Below are 27,147 nucleotides of genomic sequence, written 5' to 3'. Positions count from 1 at the left end.
ATGGCGGCTCCACACAGACGCCCACCCAGATCCTGTTCTTCAGCAGCAAAGCTCCTCTGTGTGCTTCCTTCTTTCACCAAGGGCACCATCCCTGGGAAGAAATCCCCCATCAGGTGACTCAACTGGCCTCTCGGCCTTCCTAACACTTCTTGGGCAATTCTTTCACCATAAGAGATCCTGAAATATTTTCTACTTCCACTGAAACCTCTAATTACAGAGATTGTGGATGGGACTGTGGTCTCTAAATACCAAAGAGATGGAAGCCTGGGCTTTGGAGACTGGATGACACAGCTCAAATGCCTGTTCTACCACATACTAGCTGTGTGTCCTTGGGCAGGCCACTTAACCTCTCTGTGCCTTAGCTTCCTCATCTGTAGAAGTGAGCTCCTCAGCTGATGTGAGGGTTAAATGAGAGACTGTACGTAATCGTGCCCGACATGCCGTAAGTGCTCCATTCATGTTCGCTCTGCCGAAAAAGGAAGAGAGGGATGGCTGTGCTGAGTGATGATTCTAGATCTGAGAAGCTACTTTTCTTTTGTATCACTTGGCCATGTGAATTATGCTATAGCTCATGCCAGAAAACTCCAGGGTGGGGTGGGGGTGATTTTTCTGGGACATGCTTGCCTTACTTTCCCCATGACCAGTAGGTCGGATGCCTCTTCCGGAGTCAGCCTCACCACTGGCGTCTCTCCTCTGGATGCTGTCTCTCCTCTGCTCTCTCCGGATGCTCCTGAATTCTTCAGGATAAAGCATCTGCTCAAAAGTACATGAGGAGAATCGAATCTGCTGTCAGTGCCCACCTCACCCGCCGCTGTGAGCAGGGCTGTGGCCTCACTCACGGAGCTGCTCTGAACTGAGAGGGGGCAGGAGAGGGTGGAACCCGAGGCTTTGCCGGGGTTTGCTCTGCTTTCTAGCTCCATTCCAGGCCAGGCCTGCATTCTCGATGCACATTTGGCCTTCAATGTATTCTGAAGCTGCAACTTTTAAAAACGGAGCTATGTAATAAACTCACTATTTAATAAAAGAAATCCCACAGCACCTCAGGCCACAGCACTGGGCCACAGAGCTTGGTCAGGGGCGCACACAGTGTGTGGTGTTAGTTGGATCTCAGAGTCACCGAAGGGCCCTTCAAATGGTTTCTGAGGCTGTCCTCACAGCAGCAGTGGCCCCGTCAGGAGAGGCTGCACCCCCGGCTGTAGGATCAGATCAACCGTCCCTCCCAACCCCAAGGCCACACAGCCCCACCTTTGAGGGTTTAGACCTAGAACCAAGTAGTAGGTCTGTTGAGATGCCTCCTTTGGGGAACTAAGCTGGCAGAAGACAGCCAGCGCAATGGTTTGAAGGTTTGCGTGCTCCCAAATTCATATGTTGAAATACTAATGCCCAGGGCAATGTGTTAGGATTGGGAGGTGCTTCGCTCATGAGGGTGGAGTCCTCACGAATGGGATTAGTTCTCTTTAAAAAGGGGCCTCCCGCAGTGGTTGGGAGTCCGCCTGCCAGTGCAGGGGACACAGGTTCGAGCCCTGGGCCAGGAAGATCCCACATGCCGAGAAGCAACTGAGTCCGTGCGCCACAACTACTGAGCCTGCGCTCTGGAGCTCATGAGCCACAACTACTGAGCCCACACACCACAACTACTGAAGCCCTCATGCCTACAGTCCGTGCTACACAAGGGAGGCCAGCGTAATGAGAAGCCCACGCACCGCAATGAAGAGTAGCCCCCGCTCGCGGCAACTAGAGAAAGCACGCGTGCAGCACAGCCCAAAATAAATAAAATTAATTAAATTAATTTAAAAAAATAATAAAAATAAAAAGAGGCCTCCACACAGCCCCCACCCCTTCCGCCATGTGAGGACCCAAAGAGAAGTCTTCAAACTGGAGGACAGCCCTTCCCCGACCATGTGGGCACCCTGATCTCAGACTTCAGCCTCCACCATCGGGAGCCATATATTTCTGGTGTTTATAAGCCACCCAGACTGTGGTATTTTGTTACAGCAGCTCAAAGGGCTAAGATAAGCAGCAATGTCTGCACCCTCTGAGCCTCCGCTGAAAGAACATCTACCGATCCAAGAAGAGCTCTGTGCTTGGGGAGGAGAAATGCAGCACTCCACATTTGCAGTTATTCACATAGAGCAATCACTTGTCTTCAGATTAGTTCTATCATCTCAGAAGGAAATTTTGGAAAATACAGAAAAGAACATGACACCACCTGAAACCTCACCACCCTGAATTACAAATGGCTATTGAGGAAGAAGCCAGGCTGCAGAGTGGGAAGGCCAGCCTCAAGCCTCATTCCCCAACCAGCTCTGTCATCTTGGACCAGTAGTTTGACTGGATCTCAGATTCGTCATCTGTGAAGGGAGGGCGTTACACAGACGGATTCTGAGACCTCTCTGGCCCTGCCATTCTATGGGATGTCAGATTCTGGGTCCACAAGCCTCAGGCAGGACAGTGCTGGGGCTTCGGTCAGCACGCAGAGACCAGGTGCTCCTGAGAGGGTTCGCCTCGGGCAAATGTATCAGGGAGCCTCTTCAGTGTCTTCTGGCATATCCTGCCAGGTGTCTGGAGTCTGCTGCAATCACTGCCCGTGTCGAGGGCACTGCTCAGTCTGGGGCTCAGGAGAGCTGGGTGCACCCTGGCCCTGTCACTAGGTTCTAGACGCCCTGGGGCCTTAATGTCTGTAAAATGGGGAAAACACCACCTGCCTTCCCCAGCACACAGAGCTACTCTGTCAACGAGCACGTGTACATAGGAGTATCTAGAAAAGAGTTCAGGCCTAAAAATACGTAAAAGAGAGAATGATCAGATCACGTGAACAAGTGAGTCCATCCGCTAAATGGAAAGTAGGGCTTCACTCTGGGCTCCATCCTGCCCTCACACAGAGACGTTCTAATCACCGTAATCAAGAAATCAAATAAACATCAGCGAACTTACCAAACAGGTGAATGGGAAACAGGGCGGCAGTTTCAGAGCCTGGCTTTCGGTAAACGTTAGCATGACAGCCGCAAAGCAGGCAGTGCTTCGAGAGCAGGTGGGAGACGAGGAGAGGTTTCCTGGCCCCTGCCCTTCACCTTGGTCACTGACTCAGTGTGAAACAGCGCCTGCAGAGAGGAGGAGGGCTCTCATCCTAGTTCACAGATCAGCCTGCGGCCACAGTGGGGGCAGTGAGCTGAGTTCAAGGCAAAGGATGACTAAACAGCCTTCTCATCATTAATAATAATAATACTTGGCATTTATCTAGTTCTTTATGTTTTCAAAGTGCTTTATAATCAGTAATTAGTTAACTAGCACTCACCACTATCCCTGCTGTCTGCCTGCCGTGCTGAGCAGACGGAAGAGCCAGGCGGGACCTGCCTGTCCACCAGGGGATTGCAGATCTGGGGAAAGTGAGGGCCGGGGCACGTGGGGTGAAGAGTCGGGGGATGGTATCAACATGCAGAACTAAATTTGGAAGGAGACGGTTATGAATCAGTGCATGTCCCTTGACGAGGATGCCAAGCACACAGGCAGGGACGTGATCTGCACTTGGACAATGGGATTCAGTCCTCGGTGGGTAAGCATGGTGCTTCACCAGGGGGCTTAGGATTCTCCTAAAATCAGATTGTTCCAGCCCCTGCCAAGTGAGATGACACAGGATATAGGTGGCATCTGTGCCCTGGACGGTCAGCTTCACCCCTTCTCCTCTTCAGAATGCCCACGGATTTGGGCATCATTTTCTAAACTCCAGGGTTCTACACGTGGCCAAGACCCAAACTTGCTGGTACTGTTTATCCAACTTGCACTGGATATGAGGAGATTAACCTCCCTGCGAAAGATTAAAAGTGCAGTGTCTCCCAGACACTCAGCAGTGATCCTGAGTGGGGAAGCAGATGGCAGCAGGTGGGGTGAGGTGAGCTTTCTCTCCTTCCCCCGTGCCCTGAAGTTTAAATGACTCTGGGAAAAGCACAACGAGGCATCTGCGACTAGGTCAACCCACAAGCGTAGTCCATGAAGCTGGATGTGCCAATTGTCAGCTACCTACTCACATGGAAATCTGATAACTGTTGTACTTAGAGAGTAGAAACCGAAGTCATCAGCCAAATAAGTGACCAGAAGAAAGCGATTAGTCATCTTTCTTCATGAGTGATCACAACACTTCTGAAGCTTCTCCACCTGTAACTTGCAATTTAGGACCCTGTCTAATGACAGGCTGAGCGTCTCTTATTGATCTCCAGACTCCTTAGTAAATTAAATGGCAGGTACACAAAGAGGCGAGGGACAGGAGCGTGGAAGCAGCCTCACAACTCTTGCTCTGTTCGAACGAGGTTCTAGGAAAGCCTGTGGGTCTCTGGGCTGCCCTGGAACTCCAGAACCAAAGCCTGTGGCTGACAGAGCCTCCCGGGGCCAGTCCCTTGTGGTGAGACATGCATAAATCTGCTAATTAATAACAGCCTTGATTTATGGCCCTTCTCACCACCTGGGGCTATACCTTGTCAGATCTCAGGAACTAAAAACAAGGCAAGGGCTCGGCTTCAACGTGGCTGAAAAACCCAGAAATGATAATAATAATTAACACAGCTCAACTTCCACTTGCCCGATAAATAGTAATTAATGCACACGGCAGCCCAGGGAGGCATCTAGACTTTGATTATGAGCCTTGTTTTGCAGACAGGGAAACTGAGGCCAGGAAGTTAAGTGGCTTTTTCAAGGCCACACAAGGACTCCATATCATACCTGATGTAGGCTTCCCTGTCTCTCAGTCTGAGGTCTGGATCATACCTGTCAGTCAACGAAGACTTAAGAAAATCACACTTATACACACACATCAGAAAAGGCATTTCCCCAGAAGTCCAGGAAAAAACGATAGACTGAGTGTGGCACTGGCCTACCAGTCACCTGCTGTGAGTGACAGCATCTAAAACAGACAAGAACTGGTGGTGCTGTGTCCGTTCTGTGAGGAAAGGCAGTGTTCCCCAAAACTGCCTTTAATGCATTTAATTGCATTTAATGTCATGCACTCCGTCTGTTATACTTCCTTTCTTTGCCTCCTCCATTTTTGTAGTTTGAACTAAGGAGTTGATGGGGATAGTTGCCTTAACTTGTCATAAACTAAAGAATTGAAGATGTTTTTCCAATAACTTGGACACTGCATGGGAATCACCTTTCCTCATGTTTACCTTGCCCAATTGTTGCTTGAGTATTATAAAACTCTCATGAACTTAAGAAACTCCAAATATTGCTTGTACAATAATTGAAAACAGGCTCATTTGGTCTCTTCCACTCATACATCATATGTCTAATAATTGATACATTCAATATAGAAAAAACAAAATACAACTACCAATCCAGTTATTTTCTCCAAGTAGATACGTTTTAGTTGTCAAAAGGATAAACTTATTCTGGCCTCTTAGCTGTCAGTGACAGAAACTCCATTCAAATTGGTTTAGATGGAGAATTTCAGGGATGGCTTCAGATACAGCTGGACCCCTATGAGCAAACGATGTCATTGGCACCTGAGTTTCTCCATCTCTCAGCCTGGCTCACGGCTCATCTGTGGGGACAAAGATGGCCACTTGAATTCAGGCTGACTTCCCCCAGTGGAGCAGCTCTGCAGGTGGAGAGCCTTTCTTTAATGATAACACAGGCAAAAAGTTCTGGGACTGACCATGGCTGGCCCACTGGACCGCTTGACCCTCTCTGAGGTCACTGTGATAGGAGGACACGTCACTCTTGTTCAGGCCTAGGTCACACACTCATCCAAAGAGCCAGGGTATAGGGGTGGCCCCTCACAGACCACTGGGGTCAAGTATGGGAAAGGAGTGGTTCCCCAAAATTGGGGTGCTGTTTGCAAAAGAAGAGGGAAAGGATGTAAGGCAGTTAAAAGCAAAAGATCTCTACCACCTTTGTATAAAACTTAAAAGTCTACATTTTACCATATAAAGTAACAGAATATTCTTCTAGATGCTATTTCCATTGCCACTCATAAAACCCTAGCTAGGCCCTCAAATACAATTGCTAAGGGACAACACCACCTTGAGGAACCTAAAAGCAAATGTGATTCTCCTACTAGTTCGAGTGTCTGCCCACATCCTTGCTCATTCAGGATGCTTATGGTCATGGACCTCAGAACCACATTCTAGAGCTGGGAGAGGGAGCCAGGGCCAACAAGAAGGCAGACAGCATACCAAGCCAACAAGCACCTCCCTGCCTAAGAGATCTGGCAAATGCCACAGGCCTGGTGCATCTTGATTTTAACATAACACTTGACAAAATGTTCTCCAATGGGCTTCTGCATCATTTGGATTTTCATGAGGAGTACAGATAACTTTTGTAATTAAAAAGAAACCCCAACAATCTACAGAAAATAAAGATGAAGAGAAGTGGGTAGGATGATAACAACACAGCTAGAGGGCTGTTGGGCTCATTGACTCCCCCAGGTATGAGTCCACACCCAGAGCATGTTACTTACATGCTAATGTTAAATGTTAAATTGACAGTGTCTGAAAGACTTCCTCCTGTGGCTGAGTGCGTGTAGCCTGGACATCCCACATTCTCCAGCCCTCGCAGGCTACCCTCTCCTGAGTAACCCATAACAGAAAATCCAGCTATGTCCCCATTCCTCCTCTCATCGGTTGGGGACTCCCTAGGAGGATGTCCTTGTCCCCAGAGTCATCCTGTTGTTTTTTTTTTTTTTGCGGTACGCGGGCCTCTCACTGTTGTGGCCTCTCCCGTTGCGGAGCACAGGCTCCGGACGCGCAGGCTCAGCGGCCATGGCTCACGGGCCCAGCCACTCCGCGGCATGTGGGATCCTCCCGGACCGGGGCACAAACCCGCGTCCTCTGCATCGGTAGGCGGACTCCCAACAACTGCGCCACCAGGGAAGCCCTATATATATTTTTAATTACAAAGTATATCATATGAACAAAAAGAGTACGTAAGTATAGATTAAATCATAATAAAGTTAATGCTGTCACATCTACCACTCAGCTTAAGAAATAGAACATTACCAACCTGTTTGAAGCTCTGCGTTTATCTGTTCCTGAGCACATTTTCATTCTCCACCACATAAGTGACCATTATACTGAATTTAGTCTATCATTCTCTCTTTTTTCTTTATAGTTTACCATACACATAAGTAAGACTACATTGTAATATATTGTCCAATTTTGCATGTTTCTGAACCTCATAAGTGAAAACATCTGGATGTATTTTTCTGTGCCTTGCTTTTTTCATGCATCGTTATACTTTCAAGATTCATCCATACTAAACTGTGTAGCTGTAGCTCATTAATTTTCACCGCTGTGTTGTGGGTTCCATTTTATGCCCATCCTTAATGTATTTATCTATTCAACTGAAGATGGGCCGTTTGGTTATTTCCTAAGAGCTCATTCTAATCAGGGTTTTTATCCTTACAGTAATTAGCACTAAATGATTTTAACTGTCTGTTTTCCTACATGTGCAGGTTTTTCTCCAGATTGTATGAAGAGAACAGGTACTATGGCCCTTTTCTTTTGTTGGATTACTAAATATTGAGTGATCCTATCCCATCACCCACACACTTTTTCTGAGCACTAGCTCTGGCTGACTCAGAAGCCATATTTATACCCATGACCCCACCCTCCCATCAGAGCTGATTGGGCAAGAGGCAGATACAGCTCTCAAGCTGGACCAATCAGATGCTCTTTCTTGAGAATTTTAAACTAGTGCCAAAAGAGAGCGGTCTTCAGGGACTTCCCTGGAGGTCCAGTGGTTAAATCTCTGTGCTTCCAACGCAAGGGGTGCAAGTTCAATCCCTGGTCAGGGAACTAAGATCCCACATGCCGTGCTGCAAAAAAAAAAAAAAAAAAAAGAGAAAGAGAGAGAGAGAGTGGTCTTTGTTTCTTTGCTGGTTGGCCCTGTGAAAGTGGAAATTTGGGATCCTGGGTCAGCTCTGCTTTCTCTACCCTGTGTATGGGCGGCAAAGGGAAGGACAAGGGGGGGTTAAGGTATAAATGAGAGAACTGAAGAGGATGGATAGTTTTTTTTTTAAAGGGGAGGTGGGTGCTGAGAGATGGACCAAGAATCCTAAAGCCTTCCAGGCATCAGCCCCAGCCCTTTGCAGAGGCCTGGTCCTTGGGTCCCATGAGATCCTCTGCTGAGTCTTTATAATAAATTGACCTTTTTGGCTTAAATTAGTTTCAGTTGTTTTCTATTACTTGTAATCAAAGACCCTCACTTATCTATTCAATTTACTTCTTCCCAGCCATTCAAAAGAACTGCAGGGCTGCGAGGGACCCCTATTAACCTGAGAATTAGTTAAATTCTTTCCCCGACCAACAAGAGATAGGAAATTCTCCACTTCCAAAGTCAGCCGACTCCAGAGAGCTAAACAATGGAGTGGATACAAGGTATAAAGTAGGTATGCTAGTTTTATCTCCAGTTATTTTGACCAGCTCTTAGAAATGACTGAAGAATTTTGCCCTTAACTTCCTAAAAACAGGTGCTTGATAAAGACACCCCCCCCCCATTATCCTCAGGTGATTGGGAGGGTAACCACAAATAAGTGAATTTTACAGATAATTCCCAAACCTTATCTAAACTCTTATCTTGGGCAATAGCTTCCTCTTCTGCCTTTTAGCAGAGCTGTCGACAAGAAGCAAATGGACTGTGACAACGTGGAGTTTTTATCCCCTTTTATTCCCCTTGCACACCTCCAGTGGAGATGCTAAGGAACAATGGCAAGGACAAAAAGACATGTGGCAGGAGAGCAAAGAGGAGAAACAAAGCCTGGATGGTTTGAGCACTGGCAAGACAGCTTCCAGGAGTTGTCTTAAAGGAGTCGGGGGCTTTGGGAACATGGGTCACCGAGGATGAGGAAGAGAAGCAGCCGGAAGGGGAGCACAGTCACAAGTGGGGAGGGGGAGCCCTTGCTCCGCATTTCACAAAACACCTTTCCCAAGCTGGCACCTCTGCACTTACAAGACAACACACTCCTTGCAGGTATCTGAGATTCTGAAGATGTGGCCCTCACTAAGTGGAAGGGAAGCCCACTTGCCTCTTAAGTTTGGTTTTGCTTAAAATCTTCTATCCGTCGGTACAGCTCCTAAAAAGGCATCGGAGTTTTTACTCTAGCCTCTGCCAAGTGATGAAGCCAGAGCGCAGCCCGTCTCACTCTAGAGGTGGCCATTCAGCTTTGATGTGTAATTTGAGGCAAGCTATCTTCTGCCGCCCCTTTCTTTTTTCACTGAAAACCACTGTGTAGCCACAAAGCTCAAGTTCAGAGGGGAGGATGGCTCCCCAGCAGCGCCATCTTAGAACAGGGGGAAAAGACTCCGTTGCTTAACCTCAGCCCACTGAATCAGATCATCCTTTGCTGTGATGTTACAACTGTAACGTTTCAAACTTGCTCTCAGAAGCCGTTAGGTATTCCTTGCCGAGACCTTGACTTTGGTGGGCACTACCACTGCATAAGATTGCCAGCAGAGGAGGACAGTGGTGTTTCGTTATTCATGGAAACATGCTGCTCGTGTGCTTCGGGTTGAGCTTTTGATGAACAGAAAATGTGCTCTTTACATTTTCCTTTTTGTGAAATCCTGACACAGCATTTCTGGTTTCAAAGGAAGCTGTATAAAGACCAGCAGAAAATCCCACAAAATGAGACCACCTTAAAAATCAAGCTTACTGGCTAAATGGGATTAAGCTAGAGTTGTGTTTTAAAAAGAATAAACCAGAAGAAAACAAATCTTTGCTGCATGGTGCCCACTTCTATCTAAACAGCTCTGAAGTCCAGATGCAGGCTGTCACTGGAGCATCTCTGGAGAGAGCGTGGGAAGTTAAAAGTCAGTGTTTTTGATTAATTAATAATCATCCTCAGCTGTGTTGGCAAATGATAAAAACAAATTGTCTGCCTTTAAAGTAAGGGTGGAAGACGTGTGCTTACCCAGAACCGAGGGGGAAGGAGGAAGAGCCTAGTCGGCCCTCGGCTGGTCTGGTGGTGGCTGAACAAAAACGACGCTGTATGTCTCTTACCCTGTATGGTCACGATAACCACCACAGCTTGGGCAGTCAGTCAGGGAGGGGGGTGGAGGAAGCCAGTGTCTAAGGAATGGCCCAAAGGGCTACCCAGTTGTCTTCTAGAACAACCCAACTGAGCATGTGCAGGAATAACTGTTTCACCATGTTTGTCACTGTGAGGCGCGATTCAGCAGGCTCCAGCTAAGTGAGTGTCCGCGTGTGTGCGTGCGTGTGTGTGTGTGTACCAGGATGAGGTGAAGTTTCATTGGTAGTTTAGAGGAGAGATGCAAAGACCCCTCTCCTTTTAAATTTGCCACCTACAAGTTAAACAGTGACTCCACGTCATTCTTTCTTGAAGACTCTGACTGCAGCTGGACTCCATCTTCCTCCCTCCCGAACCTGTAGTTCTCCAGCCACGCTTCTCTTACAGGACTTAGACCATTTGTCTCTTGGTAGGCACCATGTCTGTGGTGTCTCACAGTCATTCCTACTTCCTCACATATAGTGATGTTTGCCTTTGGGGCAGCACCTGGGACAGATTATTGGGTAGAGGAGACATACGATACATCTTAAATATTGGAATGAGTGGAGGAAGGTGGGACTGATGGATGGACCTGTGCTGGATGCTATGTTCATTTCGTGGCTCTGTTGGTGGAATTTCTATCTTCCCCAGTGACTGTGACATTCCCTCCTTCCTTCTGTCCCTACTGCCAGAGCCACGATGCAGGCTCTGATTAATTTTTACCTCTTCTTCCCTCATGGTTGCAAATAATCCCCATCTCCTACCTGCCTCTACTTTAATCCATCTTACATACTCAGTCCACCTTGATTCTATCCCTCCCCAGCCTCCAAATTTTCCTTGGTCCCTAATTCCTCACCAAATCACCCAAACACACTACACCTGACGATTCAAGAGCCTTCACACACTGGGACCCAGAATACTGTTTCTGTCCTAACTCACACTACCCCTGATGTGTCAAGTGTCCAACATGCTATTTCTCTAAAAATTCACTCAGTTTCCTATTTCCATCCCTAAAGTAAAACACCACTCAGCCTTCAGGGCTCAGGTCCAATGTCACTTCCTCTAATAAGTTTTTGATTTCACATACTGGATGTGATTTCCCTTGCCTTGATCTTCTTTGTATTAGACTCCTTCAGTGATTGTCCAATTGCTATATTAGAAGCCCCTGAGGGCAGGAAGGCCAAGTTCATCTTTGCCTCGGAGTTGGCAGCAGAGTGCTGAGAACCAAGAATCCCCCTTATTGCTGAATTATATTCAGAGGGAACCAGGTGGCCAGGCTCTCCTGCTGGGAGTCTACAACCTAAGACTGACATCAACACAAGTGTGGCTGTAGCTACTGACCTGAGACCCTGGTGCCAGGATAAATGTGGAAAATCCACAACTCCAACACAATTAAATATTTACCTGTATTAGTTTTCTATGGCTCCATGACAAATTACCACCAATTTACCAGCTGAAAACAATACCCATTTATTAGTTCACAGTTAAATTCTATAAATCAGAAGGCTGGCACAACATGCCTGGGCTTCTGCTCAGAGTAACACAATGTTGAAATCAAGGTGTTGGCGCAGCTGAACTCTTGTCTGGAGCCTCTGGAGAAACAGGGCACTCTTAGCACTTTCTTGTTGGTAGTAGAATTTAGTTCCTTGTGGTTATAGGACTGAGGTCCCTGTTATGATTAGGTCAGGGCCACTGGGATAATCTCCCTTAAGGTCAAATGTGCTATAAAACGTATCTAATCACACAGGTAAAATCCATCATATCCACAGGGTGTGCACGCAAGTCGGGAAACAGGAAATCTTGGGTCATTTTAGAATTCTGCCTATCACATCACCTTAAATATAAATTTGAGATACTGGTGAGAGAGTTGAGGCCAAATCAGATTTGGGGGCAAATGGCAGCTGGAGAGACCACAATGTTTCTTCAGGCAGTACAGGAAGACATTGCAGAGAAGGAAAAACAGGAGTTCTTGAAGAGTTGGGAGGGGCCTTGAATTCCTGAAAGAGCCTAGATGGTACAGGAAGAGGAGGGCTTTCCAGGCAGAGAAAGAAATGAGGAAGAGGATGCAGGGAGTAGCTGAAGGAACCAGAGAGACCAGTGTGGGTGACAGAAGCAGTAAGGGAAGGAAACAAGCCTGGGAGCCCCAGGTCAGGGCTGTGTTTCTGAGCCACACTGTGTGGGGAGGTTGCCACCATGGCCAAGGCCGAGGGCACGGGGACCACTTGGTGGATGTGCTGGAGTGAGTGGGGAGGCCAACTGGGACGAGTCTGTAAGAGGCCAGTTGGAGTTGGACAACCCGCGAGACGGCCAAAGGGCTGTGTGAAGGGAGACTGAGGAAGGCAGGGCCTCAGGCTGTTGAGCAAACCTGAGGAGAACAGAGAGTGTTAGGGCAGGATTCACGGAATGAGTGTCACAAAGAACTCTTGCTATGGATAAGTCAGGAGACATCTTCTCTGAGACCACAGAGGCCGAGGCAGAGCCGAAGGCTGGCCCAGAGGCACAAAATTTGTGTGCTGGGCCCAGTTTACTGCTGACTCACCCTGCGGCAGTGGGTGCCTTACTTGCTCTTTCAATGCCTTTGCTTCCTGATCTACAAAGTGGAGACTAATGACAGCCCTGTCCTGCTCGGTCTAATTAGTGCATAGAGATCACTTTCCAGTCACTGGCTGCCGGGAACATGCCTTTCCCATTCCAGGGCTCTGCGCTGGGCCTCTGCTAGTGAGTCGAGTGGACAATTCCGTGCTGAGGGAGCACAGCACAGGTGAAGCTTGGCTGGTTATGTCCACCCCTGGGTCAGGCTGGTTCAGACCATCTCCTAGCTGGGCCCTGAGCCTAAGGAGATTCACCTCCAAATCCAGTGTACATCAGATGTCAAGTATTGTCCAGGAGACTCGCTTTAAGCTGTATAATCATCTCCTGTTAGATTCCTTTCTGGAGGAACTCTCCTTCTAGAGATCCCAGGGCAGAGAAGTGTGTATAAGCCTCATTTAAATCACTATTCACTTTCAAACCGTGTCATTCATGTTGTCAGGTGAAGCCCAAATGTCACTGCTGAAAATTCTGCTGAACTCTGAGACTACCAGAAAATCTTTGGAACAAGAGCCAAGCATTAGCCTCCACCCCGTATACCCCGTAGACATCCTCCGGGTGGTAGGAGAGGCAGTAGGAAGCCTCTGTGGGCAGAAGTCCATTCCTACGACGGGCCCAGATCAAGTCTTAAACACTCAAGACAACAGCAGGCAGTCACTGACATGTCTTAGAATTTTCCGGCCCTAAAAAGAAGTGCTTTGAAAGAGCTGGGTTGCCTTTTCAAGGGCTTTGAGGAGCAGGCAGAAATGTGAACTGAGGAGAAACCCAAAGTGAAAGGGTTCGTCCACAGCTGCCACTTCCCAAGAAAACCTAGGACAAAGTGCCTGGCAGGGGGGTGCAGGGTGCTTTGCTCCTGCCTGCTGGGTACAATGTCAGCGGCTCCTATAGTCCAGAGCAGGAAGATCCTCCCGTGATGCACGTGTCCTGTGGCCTGAAGGTCTCCACTGCTGACAGTGTGCCCCTCAGGACTGGGTCTTCTCCATGTGGGGTCTCAGTCAGGCCAAGCAGTTGGGCAGTGGGGTCCCAACGTGAGACTGCTTGCTGTGGGCCCACCTGCCCCCCAACTCCCAGGACGGACCCAGGGCCTGCGGGCTATACTGGATCAGGTCCAGAATCTTCTGGAGTTTCTAGGTAGATAGGCCTGTTGTGATCCAGAACCCAAAGTCTCCTGTGGAGTCTTGAGGTGCAACCAGAGCTCATGTTAGCAACGATCTTCCTTGGGCCTCTCTACCCAACCTGGAAGTTTCTTTCAGTCTTTTTCTAGAATTGAGTGATGTCCGGCCATATCTTCAATTCCAAGTGGCTTTGTGTGCAACAATTCTTGGTGCCTATTTTTGTTTCTGAACATACTACCTTTAACACCTCAAACTCCACCCTGTCCCTGTTCTGTGAGTAGCAGGAATTAGCCCTTTAAGAAAGGTCCTTCTGGGGCTTCCCTGGTGGCACAGTGGTTAAGAATCCACCTACCAATGCAGGGGACATGGGTTTGAGCCCTGGTCCGGGAGGATCCCACATGCCGCGGAGCAACTAGACCCGTGCGCCACAACTACTGAGGCTACGCTCTAGAGCCCGTGAGCCACAACTACTGAAGCCCGTGCGCCTAGAGCCCGTGCTCCGCAGCAAGAGAAGCCACGGCAATGAGAAGCCCACGCACCGCAATGAAGAGTAGCCCCTGCTCGCCACAACTAGAGAAAGCCCGCGCGCAGCAACAAAGACCCAATGCAGCCTAAAATAAATAAATTTATTTTTAAAAAGAAAAAAAAAAGAAAGGTCCTTCTGCAGCTTGGGGCTGTGGTTTATTGACTTGTTGACTCTAGGGTTGGTTTATAGGAAAGAATATAACTCCACCACTAGGGGCTGAGGGACTTTGGAGAAGTCACTGTGTGGCTCTGGACCTCAATTTCCTCATCTAGATAATGAAGAAACTGGAACAGATCAGTGCTAAGGTGCACTGGGCCCTAACGCCCCATCATCTGTGATCTAACCATCTTGGGCTTCCCTGGGGAGCTTCAGTTATTCACTCAACTCATGTTCATTCAGCAACTATCATGTGACAACTCCTATGCTAGATCCTGTTTTTTGTGGGGGCTGTTTCAGACCGGAGGGTAAATTTGGTCTCTATTAGTCCACATGGTCAGAAGCAACAGTCCCAGCAAACTTCTTTGATCATACAATCCAGTCCCCATCCTCTGCAAAATTAGAACCTGTATCCCCATCATATTTATATTTATTTGTAAATGTTATACACATATACTTGCAAATATGTATAGCAAATATTAGTCATATTATTATTACTAGTAGTACTAGTAAAGCTTAATTCCTTTCTTCATTTTTACATTAAAACATAGATGTGGGTACTTCCCTGGTGGCACAGTGGTTAAGAATCCGTCTGCCAATGCAGGGGACACGGGTTCGGGCCCTGGTCTGGGAGGATCCTACGTGCCGCGGAGCAACTGAGCCTGTGTGCCACAACTACTGAGCCTGCGCTCTAGAGTCCGCGAGCCACAACTACTGAGCCCACGTGCCGCAGCTACTGAGGCCCGCGTGCCTGGAGCCCGTGCTCCGCAACAAGAGAGGCCACTGCGATCAGAAGCCCGCGTGCCGCAGGGAAGAGTTACCCTCGCTCGCCGCAACTAGAGAAAGCCCGCGCGCAGCAGCGAAGACCCAACGCAGCCAAAAATAAGTAAATAAATAAATAAATTTATTAAAAAAAGAAAAACATAGATGTAAACAGAAGTTAAAATATTTTCTTTTTGCACTTCAGTGGATCATCCGTGTACTCCACAGGTCTAGAGTAGAAGGCCTCAGGAGTCCAGCTCTGTGAGCTTTCAAGATCAATTGAAAAAGATATCCAAGATACTTGGTATGGGTAACATTATACATTTAGTTCTAAAATAAGATGGTCAGAAAGGAGATTGGCACACTTTGGCTGATGGCAACTAAAGCTAAGGTTCTATAAAAATAGTTCTTTAAAAATAGAGTTATATGATCCAGCAATTCCACTCCTGGGCATGTATCTGGAGAAAACTATAATTTGAGAAGATACATGCACCCCAGTGTTCATAGCAGCACTACTTACAATAGCCAAGACATGGAAGCAACCTAAATGTCCACTGACAGATGAACGGATAAAGAAGACGTGGTATAAGTACAATGGAATACTACTCAGCTATAAAAAAGAATGAAATGTTGCCATTTGCAGCAACATGGATGTAACTAGAGATTATCATACTAAGGGAAGTACATCAGAAAGAGTAAGACAAATACCATATGATATCACTTATATGTGGAATCTAAAGTATGACACAAATGAACTTATTTATGAAGCAGAAACAAACTCACAGACATAGAAAACAAACTTGTGGTTATCAAAGGGGAAGGGGGGTGGAGGAGGGATAAATTTGGAGTTTGGGATTAGCAGATACAAACTATTGTATATAAAATAGGTAAACAACAAGGTCGTATTATATAGCACAGGGAACTATATTCAATATTCTATAATAAACCATAATAGAAGAGAAAAAAATAATAAAATAGAGTTTAAGAAATTGCATTCTTTGGTCCTGTTTGGCAAAATTCCTATTATCTTTTCCTTTTATCTTGGCCAGGCCTTACTTAATGCCAAAAGGGTCCATAAATATTAAATGCATTCTCAGCACCATACCAGGTAATATGGGTGAATATAAAAGATCTCTGAATACAGATGTCCATCTTGAGTTTAGCTGTATTTGCTTTCTTGCCTGTGTCACAGGTGAGATGCACCCATGGCTGGGCTTTAACCGCTAGCCCCAGGATTTGGGCTGCATTGCCTTTCTGGGACTTAAGACCTGTCTCACTCCTTTCTTCAACCAGCCTGTTCAGCCTGGCTTTCAAGCTTGGCTCACACAGCAGCAGCAGAAAGGCATCAAGGGGAGGTCAGGCTGGGGAAAGGTGCTGCAGACGCCGAGGTAGCTGTGGAACTCAGGGTGTTAATCACTTTCACTCAGGCGCCGCTGCTCCGGCTGCTGCAGGCTCCCCCCTTGCTGCCGGCAGAGGGTCCATGCAGCAAACCAGCAGGAAAAAGAATGGTCAGGAGAGAGCATAAGAAAGAAACATATCCTTTCTCAGACAGGAGCTTTTATTTCCACCCTGGTCCACAGCTTCAAAGGGCAGCTGCCTCACAAGGACAGTGTTTGACCAAATTCAGTTTGCATGTTTGAAATAAGAAGACCGCTTTCTTGATCTCTGAAACGGAGTCCTAGAAGGCCCCGTTCCCAGCATCCTTGCCGTCCCCTTCCCCTCCTACCCCGTCAGCTTGCTCCAGCTGTGCTGGTTGACCCTCCGGGAAGGGAGGTGTGGCCAAGAAACTACAGACCTGTCCTCCACTGGGACAATTTTGCAAACCTTTGTATAAGGACAGATTGCACAAGGCTGCATGGGTGAGGTGGAGGGAAGAAAAAGGGAAGAGCGTTTTCTGCTTATGGCCGGGACCCTGTTATTCATTGGCTTGGGTGTTTCAGCTGAGTTTTGTGGATTAGGAGGCGTCAGCACAAGAAACCTCCTGGGTCTCTGTCACATGTGCTACCCCACCTCTTCCCCGCAGCCCAGACCATTCCTTTCAGAGAACCCTCCCTGTTTCGCGCTTTCACAGATCAAAGCTGTTCTGAGTCTTGGGGTCACACCCAACTCACACATCCCAGCAGAAGCTGAGGAGAGGTCTGGGGTCCTTCTCTGTGGCCTCCATCTTCAGCCCTGCCCCTGCTTCCGCGGACGGGCATGAAGCAGGGCTCACAGTAAAAGTTGGTGCTGGCGTCTGGCCGTGGCAGAGCTTCCGTCCTGCCGAATTGGCTCAGGGGAGGGATGCTGGGCAAACGAAAGCTGGGGCGGCTGTGTAATGTGGGAGATGGCGAGGGCCATGTTCCCAAACTGTAAGTCATGATGACACTGTTAAAAAGGGCTGGTGGGTGGGGGAAAGTGAAAGAAAAAGAACAGGGGGAACAGAAACCAAAGTGAGGCACACAGAAGGGTCGAACAAGAGTAATGGCCAATGCACGAACAGAGGCCAGGGAATGGGACAGGCCTGCAAGAGAATCAGGGAAAAGCAGGATAAGACTGTGGGTAGGAGGAGAGAGATTAAACCAAGGAAAACACAATGAGACATGAACGGGAGATGTGATCATTTGCTGGAGGAAATGGCAGGTAATTTGCCAACACATACACCAACAGAGGGTGTTGGAGGCCTAGTCCAAGGACGCCCCTGGGTGTATCACCTTCAAAGCCCCAAATACAGGACAGATCAGCCCTGACAATGAAATCTACGTCTCTGCTTGCTTAAGGCCTAGTGAGACACTTAGGAGAAAAGAAAGAGGCTGTAAGCAGAGGGAAAGGATCAGGGAGATCCATAGATGCAGTCACAGCCCTTCCACAAGTTAATCCCCAGGCAGACCTGCCCATGGTCTTGCAGGTGGTGCAAAGAAATAGAAGCAATGGCTTTTGGCCTCAAGAAATTCACAATCTGAGAGAAGGGACAAGATGTACATATGCGAAGCAATAAATACCAGCAATATTAGTGGGACTGCTCAGGTGGACACAGTAAAGAATATTGGTTGAAAGAAACAAAGAATGAATTAAGATAAAGAAATGAACTACAGGGCTTCCCTGGTGGCGCAGTGGTTGAGAGTCCACCTGCCGATGTAGGGGACACGGGTTCGTGCCCTGGTCTGGAAAGATCCCACATGCCGCAGAGCGGCTGGGCCCGTGAGCCATGGCCGCTGAGCCTGCGCGTCCGGAGCCTGTGCTCCGCAACGGGAGAGGCCACAGCAGTGAGAGGCCCGTGTACCGCAAAAAAAAAGAAAAAAAAGAAAAAGAAATGAACTACAGAAAGGCTTTCTTGACAATGTTCCCATGTGGAAATTTTTTTAAATGCAGGAATTAAGTGAAATGATGTTGGTTGAACTGGATGAAACATTTAAAACTGGGCCAAGAAGGTGACCTGGGCTTCACTAGAGCATAGCACAGGCTCCGAATCAAAGCAAAGAACAGGAGGTATAACTGCCCAATCTGGTCTCCCAGGTGAGTTGGATCCACATAACATGAAATTCAGTTCAATATTCAACATTTTGAATTCAGTTCAATATTCAACATTCAACAAACTGAGATCAAGATCAAATGAATAACTGAGGTTGGGGGGAGGCCCAGTAGGTAGGTTGTATACGTGTGAGTCAAAGAGGCTAGGTCATTTAACTTGCGATTGAGAAAAAAGGATAGTGAAGGTAATGATAATTACAGCAACAACATTTATCGAGTGAAAACTATGTGCCAGGTGCTGGTGTAAACACTTTACATGCATTCGTTTACATGATCCTCACTACCACCCATGAGGGATTTTATTATTATTATTATTATTTGCATTTTATATGTGAGGAAACACAGAGAGATCAAACAATTACACAGCAGAGGTTAGCCCAGGACTCTAAATTCCACAGCACTCTCTCTCTGAAGCCATCAATGTCTCTGCTTCCTCATCTGTAAACATTTGTTATCTAACCTGCCTATAGAGACACTGTAGATGATAAAGCCTCTGTGAGGAGACTGGCTGTGGTGTCATTATGAGAGTATTAGCATTAATAGGAAGGCCATGCTTTTTCCAGGAACGCTAAATATATGCTCACTTTTTCATGTTAATACCACAAGGCCTTGAAGAAGTTTACAGAGGCTCATGAGGTGGATGGACCTAGAGTCTGTCATACAGAGTGAAGTAAGTCAGAAAGAGAAAGACAAATACCATATGCTAACACATATATATGGAATCTACAAAAAAAAAAAATGTCATGAAGAACCTAGGGGTAAGACGGGAATAAAGACACAGACCTACTAGAGAATGGACTTGAGGATATGGGGAGGGGAAGGGTGAGCTGGGACGAAGTGAGAGAGTGGCATGGACATACGTATACACTACCAAACGTAAAATAGATAGCTAGTGGGAAGCAGCTGCATAGCACAGGGAGATCAGCTCGGTGCTTTGTGACCACCTGGAGGGGTGGGACAGGGAGGGGGGGAGGGAGGGAGATGCAAGAGGGAAGAGATATGGGAACATATGTATATGTATAACTGATTCACTTTGTTATAAAGCAGAAACTAACACACCATTGTAAAGCAATTATACTTCAATAAAGATGTAAAGAAAAATAAAATAAAATAAAACCCCCTCCTCTGGGTTCACAGTAGACTTTAATGCCAAGTGAATCTTCTCTCAAAAGGTGAAAGGTCTCTTTCTGACACCCCTTTACAATTCTTATAATGTTTGGGGGCTGGGACTCTTGTTTCTTATGAAAAGGTTTCCCACTGAGAAGAGCAGCTTGCCGGAGCCTCTCCCACAAGGTCCAACCAGAGGACCACGCCATCTTAGAAATAGGGTTTTAAGCCTGAGAGGCAGCAGATAGAGAAACAGATAGCAAATACATCTGTTTTTACAAGAGCCTGTTGTTCTCTGTACTAACTGCTATAAAAACGACATGAAACTAGCCACACATTAGTTTTGGTTCTCGTGACTAAATCAAGGAATGGCATGATGGTGCTGTGTCATTAGAAATGAAACCAGTTCTTAAACAAGAGAATAGGGCCGACATTTTAGTAACCTGAACGATTTCATAGAAAAATCAAAGATGAAACTTCAACACCCCATCCCTGAACACCTGCTGCTTAAGTTTGGTTCTGAACCAGTGAAACTTCTTTCTCGCCATGAAGACACGAGATGGGCCCTGACTTGCCCAACACTCGGTGGCCAGGAAAGCCTTCCTTCCACCTGCCGTCCTACTAGGCGGCAACGTGGGCTCAGTCTTGGCTTCTACAGGACTGACTGTAATTGCCACTTTGAGAAAATACAAAAAGTACCTCATTTTATTTTTACTTTTTCAAATATATAACCTGATATATTTTGATATATATATATATATATATATATATATATGACATAATTAGATATATGAATTTTACCCTCCCTGAGGTATTTTCATCCACATCTTTTCAGATAAAGAAACTGAGACCTGAAGAGGTTAAGTCACTCACCTAGAAGCAGGCAGAACTGGGGTTCTGAACAAAGGTTTCCTTATCTATACCTGCACTGCCTCCAGTTTGGCCTTTATCAGGATAATAATGATGTTGATGTAGTAAACATACATAGGCTGCCTCCTTAGCGTCCCTCTCCTCCCTTTTCCTGCCACAGCACCCACATTTTGCCTTGAGGGAACCACCCACCCCCTCGCTGTCTCCCCCTTCTCTAACAGCTGGATACATCCAGCTCCCAGGGGTAGCCCTAATGTGCTTAAGCAGAGAGTACCCATCACCTGGCCATGCTGATTGGCTCAGGCGTGGGCATACAGCCCGATCCAGGCCAGTGGGATTTGAGGAAATGTTTCCTAGGGCTTCTGGAAAAAAAGCTTCCTCAGCCCTCTGTGGGTTTGCCAGAGGGGACAATCCCCCTTCTCCTGGATGGTGTATTGGAGAATACAAGGTTCAAAATTCCCTCAGCCATTTGTGCCGCCAAGAGAATTGCCAGCCGGAGGATGAAGCCGACACCCAGAAGAGGCAGTGCTCTAAACAAAACGGGCATGGAGCTGGCATCGCGAGGAAGATTTAAAATCTAGACTGCGTGCTGGACTTCTCTGGCCGTAAGCTAACACAATCCCTTTGTTTGCTTAAGCCAGTTTGAGTTTGTTATTCTGTCATCTGAAAATTCTTAACCAATGCAAACACCACTGGCATCACTCCCAGTAACATCTGATGGTTGCTTTGGTTTCTCAGTCAAGAGCATGAAACCCATCTGACCAAAAGGACCAACCCTTCAAAATTAATCAGCATTTCTGGAGCACGCCCATCTCTGGTGCCCGACTTTCCAGAGAGGACTCACAGTTTTCTGTACCTGGGGTCTGGCTCCTCCTGTTTTCTGCTCCATGTTGGCTCTGTCTAGGCCTGTCCTTGTCCCAGTCCCTCCACAGTGACAGGAGGTGGCTGCCCTCCGCTGAGGAAGCCAGCGGCCAAGTGGGCAGCCAGCTGCAGACCTCAGGCATCAGCACTGTCAAGAAAAGGAGTATCAAGAAAGGATTTGGCCACAATATATTTTACTAAGACATAAAATCGGGTGGGAGAAGGGTCTTTGGCACACAGCTATACACGATTACCCTCGGCCCCCAGCCAGCTCCCTGTCAGAATGCTAAAACGCCAGGAAGTTTGGTGCCCCTCTGAGGATCTTTATTTGCTAGTGATTGGCGCTCACAGAATTTCAGAGATTTGGCATCAAAGATTATAAAATCTGTGGGTCTGAAAATCTGTGCTAAGAACTGTTTTTTGTGATTTTGCTCAATCTCAGTTTCTCTTGAAAAATTCTGTTATTTCCACTTCTGGCCACTATGACTAAGCACAGAGGTAGAAACACAGTCTAAACAGTTAAAGGATCCTGTAACTGCCCAAAGCAGAGAAAGAAAGCAAATGTCAGCACTGGCGGGGTGCAGTGTGTGAGGGAGGGCTCTCACTCTGCCCGTCCACTTCCCCCAGACCCAATCTGTCAGCAAGACTTGCCAGTTTCCAAACATGTCTTGACTCAACCACTTCTCTCCGTCTTTACTACAGTCATGTAACTTATTCATTCAACACGTATACACTGAAGGTCTTCTGTGTTCCAGGCACTGTTCTAGTGGCTGGGAGTACAAGACTGACAATGGAATGTGAACGCATGTCCTAGTGACTCTTCTTGCTTGGGCCTCCCTCTGTACGACCCTTCTCGCTGACTGGCTCCGGCTTCCTCATTTGCCCTCTCCTTCCATTCTCCACATAGGAGCCTAAAACATCTTCTTAAATATCAACACTTCCCCATTTGAAACCCTCCAATGACTTCCCATTGCTCCTTAATGAAAATACCGAGGCTTCCTGGGCCCTGGCCCTGTTAGAGGGCTGCGCACCTCCCTACATTTACAGCCTCTTCTCACACCCTAGGCTCACTCCCCAGTCACACTGGCCTCCTTTCAGATCCTCGAGTATGTTACGGCTTTTTCTCTTTTCAGAGCTTTCAATCTGCCTTTATTTCCTCCTAAAACAGTTGCTTTCAACTTGTTTTTTTGACAATACTCCCCTGTAAGAAATACTTTATACCATGAACCAGTAAATACATCAACCTATAAATAAAGGCAACATTAGTTTTACATGATAATACTTCTGGTATGTTCTGTCCTTTTTTAAAAAAGCTAGCCATGACCCACTAACCTGCAGTTTGAAAACACTCCTCCCTCTGCTCTTTGAATGGCTGAATCATTCTCATCAACTTTCTATCTAAATGTTAGCTACCCATGGGGGGGCTTCTCTGGCCACCGGATGCAACCCAGGTCCCTGACTTAGGTTATTTTTCATCTGAGGGCCATGTCCCTTCCCTTTGAAGCACGTATCAAAGTTATAATTACGTATTTCTTTGTTGAGACTTGCTCATTGTCTGTCTCGTAGGCCACATCACTAGCTTTTAAAGGCAGGGACTTGTATGCTCTGTTCCCCACTGTATATCCCACATCTGGTTCAATGATTAGCATGAGAGAAGAATATACCTAGGTATTCCTTGACAGGCTGACTGAGTGAGTGGGTAAGTGATGCTGAGGTCTGGACTGAAAAACAGGCCTCCCCAATAAAAGGGACCGGGGTTCCTTGGAGAAATGGCTGATTCTAAGGCTGGGGCAGGAAATATACAGTAGTGCCAGAAAGTAAAGAAACACTCAAAAAACAAAAGGATGGGGCATGTCAAAGGGACACAGGAGCCAACCTAAAAAGAACTCCCAATGGCCAAAATCGGAACAATTTGAGCAGCAAAATAAATAGCCTAGTATCAGATTCTAACCCAAATCTTTACATAAATATGCATGAGAGTCCACACTGATATAAGTGGTTGACTAAATAAATAAATGAAGAGGGGGAGAGTTACATCTTTCTTACAGAAGAATTTAAATGATGTACATAAATACTACCCTCCAGGAGGTGGAGCTTAATTCTCCCCACCCCCTACCCCCTTGAGGGGAGGGGGAAGGCACTTAGTGACTTGATTCCAAGCAACAGAGTAGGTAAAAGGGGAACAGGGTCACCTTCAGTGAGGAAAGCTGGCAAACTGTACCTTGGCCAGGTGTTCAAGATTGATTGTACTGTCCCGTCATGTGGATGGCATGTACCCCCGACAAGATGTGAGAAGGGCACTACTCCTCTAGCCCACAACCCCAGTGCAACCATAAAAAAAGCATCAGGGAAACCCAACTAGAGGGGCATTCTACAAAATACCTAACTAGAGCTCTTCAAATCTGTCAAAACTCCATGAGAAACAAGACTAGAAACTATCATAGACCAGAGGGATTAAGGAGACACAACAACCACTTGTGGTGTGGCATCCTAGATGAGACCCTGGAACCGAAAAAGGATATCAGTGGAAAAGCTAAGGAAATCTGAGTAAGATATAGACTTTAGTTAATAACAACGTATCAGTATTGGTTCATTAATTGTGACAAATATACCATTGTAATGTCAGGTGCTAATGACAGGAGGAGCTGGCTGAGGGGTGTACGGGAACTCTGTACATTATCTTTGCAACTATTCTGTGAATAAAAAAACGTTTTCAAATTAAAAGCTTACTTTAAAAAAAGTTCAGCCTTAATGCCAAGAGCCGGGCCTTCATTCAGTCACTTTTATGGAGTGCCCACAAAGAGCTTCCAACCCTGCTGGGCACAAAGAAGACACTTAGACACAGGGGAGATGAACAGACGCATATACACAGGCAGGGCGTCCGGGGTGACGAAACGAAGAGCAGAGAATGCAGGTTTGCAGGTTGACTAGAGAGGGTAGGCGTGTGTGGGGGGGGCGGGGTGGGGGTGGAGGCGTGGGGCGGAGCTGGTAATGAGAGAAAGCAATGACCAGAATGAGGAAGAAAGACAAAGACTGGCTGGCTTTGGTGAGGTGGAGCCAGCTATTGCCCACTGGAATGTAAACTCCCCGAAAGCAGGAACCTTGTCTCTCTTCTCATACCCCTAGGAGCAGAACTGTGCCTGGAACACAGTAAATGTTCATAAATGTGTATTGAATAGATGAGAGACTAGATAAACAGACAAGTCCTGCTGGAACTCCACTTGAACTCCAGAACGCTACTGTCATGTGAGGTCTCCCAGGTGCCCACTGGATTTGCATTTTGTACATGGTGATGATTGTTCTGCATCATCAGAGGTCTTCTGGAAAGCATGCAGATGTTAGCATTGGTTTGGAATGGTTCTAATGTTCACCCACAGGCATGGAAGTGCCTTGGAGCATTCCTTGATGGTATTAACCGGTAGGTCTGCTGATACGAAGGAGTGAATGGCATCTCCTCTTTGCTCTGTTCTAGCGTCCTGTTAAACCCAGCAGGGGCTCCTAGAATTGTAAGAATGGAGAGTTAGCAGGGGCTTCAAGCTTTTGATACAGTCTCTACAAATATAAGGAAACAGTTTAGAGGGATGTTGAATTTCCCTGTAGGCATCTACTGACATTCCTCCTTAATGGTCCTAAATGCTCAATATATTCAGTTGCATGTAACTTTCTTTATGAAGAAAAATTCAAATTTGGGGGAAATTATGGAAAAATCATATCCAATTATGTAGCTATTAAGAATAGTGCAGACTATATGTATTAATATGAAATATTAAACATACAAAGTAAAGCTGTTTTCTGAAACAGACACAAGATACTGGTTGACAAAGGGGAGTTCTGTGAAGACAGCATGGGAGGGAGGAGACTTTCACCGTACACGCTTGGAACCTTTTGCATTTTGCACGTGTACAAAGTATTACAAATGAAGAAAACTTAAAAAAAATTATTTATTTATTTGGCTGAGTCAGGTCTTAGTTGCAGCACGCGGGATCTTCGTTGCAGCATGTGGGATCTTTCGCTGCAGCTCGCAGGCTTCTCTCTAGTTGTGGTGCGTGGGCTCCAGAGCACACGGGCTCAGTAGTTGTGGCGTGTGGGCTCTCTAGTTGTGGTGTGCGGGCTCTAGAGCATGCAGGCTCAGTAGTTGTGGCGCGCGGGCTCACTTGCCCGCAGCATGTGGGATCGTAGTTCCCTGACCAAGGATCAAACCCATGTCCCCTGCATTGGAAGGCAGATTCTTAACTACTGGACCACCAGGAAAGTCCCGAAACTTTTAAAAATGATTCCAGAAGAAGAAAATTTTGAATTTTGTCTTCAGGTTATGATAATCTCCTTTTCTGATCTATGCTTGATTACCTTTGAGCCTCTGCTTTCTGCAGGATCTGACCCATGTCGGGTGACAGGCAGGCTATTCCACCTGTCTAGTCCTGGCTTTTAACATCATCTCAAATAAACTTTTACATGAAGTGACAGAAGTATGCTGATGGGATTGAAAGAGGAAGACATTCATCATAGTTTATGCGTTCAAAACTAGGAATTAATAATAAAAAAATAAGTCCTATAGTTATTTTGTAAACAGCATGCTTACATTATATTGCAGTTTTCTGTTAAAAAGCATTATGCTGGCTTTTTGGCTCTCTGAGCAGCACCACGGTGGTTGGCAAGAACAAGCACCTTACGAAAGTGGCAAAAAGGGAGCCAAGAAGAAAGTGGTTGACTCATTTTCTAAGAAAGATTGGTAATGATGTGAAAGCACTAGCTATGTGTCAATATAAGAAATATTGGGAAAACACTAGTCACAAAAACTCAAGAAATCAAAATCACATCTGATGACCTTACGGATTCTGTTTTTTTTTGTTTTTTTTTTTTTGCGGTACGCGGGCCTCTCGCTGTTGTGGCCTCTCCCGTTGCGGAGCACAGGCTCCGGACGCACAGGCTCAGTGGCCATGGCTCATGGGCCCAGCCGCTCCGTGGCATGTGGGATCTTCCCGGACCGGAGCATGAACCCATGTCCACTGCATCGGCAGGCGGACTCTCAACCACTGCGCCACCAGGGAAGCCCCCGGATTCTGTTTTGAAGTGAGCCTTGCTGATCTGCAGAATGATGAAGTTGCATTTAGAAAATTCAAGCTAATTACTGAAGATGTTCAGGGCAAAAAATTACCTGATTTCCATGGCATGGATCTTACCTGTGAGAAAATGTGCTCCATGGTCAAAAAATGGCAGACCATGGTTGAAGCTCACATTGGTGTCAAGAGTACCCATGGTTATTTGCTTCGTCTATTCTGTGTGGGTTTTACTAAAAAATGTAACAGTCAGATTCGGAAGACCTCTTATGCCCAGCACCAACAGGTCTGCCAAATCCGGAAGAAGATGATGGAAACCATGACCCAAGAGGTGAAGACAAATGACTTGAAAGAAGTGGTCAATAAATTGATTCCAGGCAGCATTGGAAAAGACATAGAAAAGGCTTGCCAGTCTACTTATCTGCTCTATGATGTCTTTGTTAGGAAAGTAAAAATGCTGAAGAAGCCCAAGTTTGAATTGGGAAAACTCATGGAGTGTCACATGGTGAAGGTAGTAGTTCTGGAAAAGCTTCTGTGGATGAGACAGGTGCTAAAGTCGAACGAGCTGGTGGATATGAGACAGTAGTACAAGAATCTGTTTAA

The 27,147-nt window shown here is 46.6% G+C and overlaps 1 pseudogene; it reads left to right on the top strand.

Moving 5' to 3' along the window:
- On the top strand, positions 1-27,147 carry LOC132437157 (small ribosomal subunit protein eS1 pseudogene; annotated as a pseudogene).

The sequence above is a fragment of the Delphinus delphis genome, chromosome 14, assembly GCF_949987515.2.
Source record: "Delphinus delphis chromosome 14, mDelDel1.2, whole genome shotgun sequence".
Classification (NCBI taxonomy): domain Eukaryota; kingdom Metazoa; phylum Chordata; class Mammalia; order Artiodactyla; family Delphinidae; genus Delphinus; species Delphinus delphis.
The sequence above is the reverse complement of the archived record's forward strand: the minus strand, read 5'-3'. Positions and strand labels throughout refer to the sequence as shown.